This window comes from Limulus polyphemus, unplaced genomic scaffold, assembly GCF_000517525.1.
Source record: "Limulus polyphemus unplaced genomic scaffold, Limulus_polyphemus-2.1.2 Scaffold5380, whole genome shotgun sequence".
NCBI lineage: Eukaryota > Metazoa > Arthropoda > Merostomata > Xiphosura > Limulidae > Limulus > Limulus polyphemus.
In genome coordinates this window covers 47,672-49,042 of record NW_013670990.1, presented here as the reverse complement: position 1 = coordinate 49,042, position 1,371 = coordinate 47,672, and positions in this window count along the sequence as shown.

Genomic DNA, 1,371 nt, shown 5'->3' with positions numbered 1-1,371 from the left:
AAGCTACACAAGGTCTATCCTAAATGTGAACTTATAGACAAGAAAGAAGGCACTAGTCAACAGAATCCATCGTCAAACCTTGAACTGCTCTGTCAAATCGAAAAGTGGGACTTTATCGTCATTCTTATAGCGCACTCACGGTCCCAAAATGCAGAGCGTGATTTTTTTTTATTTTTGGTAAAGGGGTGCAAACTTTGAACTTTCGGATTCACAGTCCGGGCACGCTAACCTCTAGGCCACGATCGGCATTTGGTGATATGTATCAGGCTGATTAACTAATGTAATAACTTATTCAAAGAAAATATTTCAGCATTGTAGACTGAAGATATGTATATTTTTTTTTACTCTTAATGTTTCACAAGTACCGTTCAATCTAATAGTAAAAATATTTCAAGCAGTATATATGTATACATACAGACATGCCTTGTAGTGTGGCTCTCAGGAAACCGTAGATCTATGTGTTCTGATATCACGTGTTCAAACCGAAGTTCGAAGCACGTTTCGTACACGTTATTATAACAACCATGACAATATGTTAGAGTATAATCTATTCGATTCATATGTATATATGTCGACGTTGCGTGTGAGAAAGACATTTCTCGACATATTCTAAATGCACGATGAATTAAAGGTAAATCAAATTTTCTAACATCAAAAGCACGAGTTATGCAAATATAACAATATCCTGAGCATCTGTTTCTTTTATTTCTACTTATACACAATCTTTATATAGCACCGTTTCCATAACTACTTGCTTTCGGAAACTAATCTACGCATAGATGAATTGTATACTTTGAAACTCATTAAAATTCGCTTCTCTGAATTTCAATTTTAATTAAATTCGTATCGTTCTTACGGCAATTACTTTATCTTCCAATATTCTTTGAATATATTATGCGCTTTAATTGAAATACAATCAGCAAATGTATTATTTTATGTAATTGTGTCTCTGCCTGTCTATCTGTTTCTAATTTTTAAAGGCAATATTTATGGAATAAGAAATAGTTATTACAGTGAATTTCAGCACTATTTATATTTAATTTTAATAAACGAAGTACATTTACGCGCTTTAAACAACAACTGGTATTGTATTCTTCTTTTCAAGCTTAGGCCGGGAATGGTCTACAGTGATTAGGGTGCCGATTAGGGTGTGGATCCAAGGGGCCATGAATAACGTCCCGTTGTCGTAAACGTGTGCTCCGCACTTTGGGGCCGTAGGAGCATTATAAGAGTGAAGATCTACTCCCACTATTACATTAGAGTCGCACAAAGTGGGTGGTGGGTGCTTTTGACTTCTCTGTAATCTATCTGTTGTTACGTATTAAAATTTCAAATGTTCTGAAATTGAGTTAACTGATAAATTTAAATTTA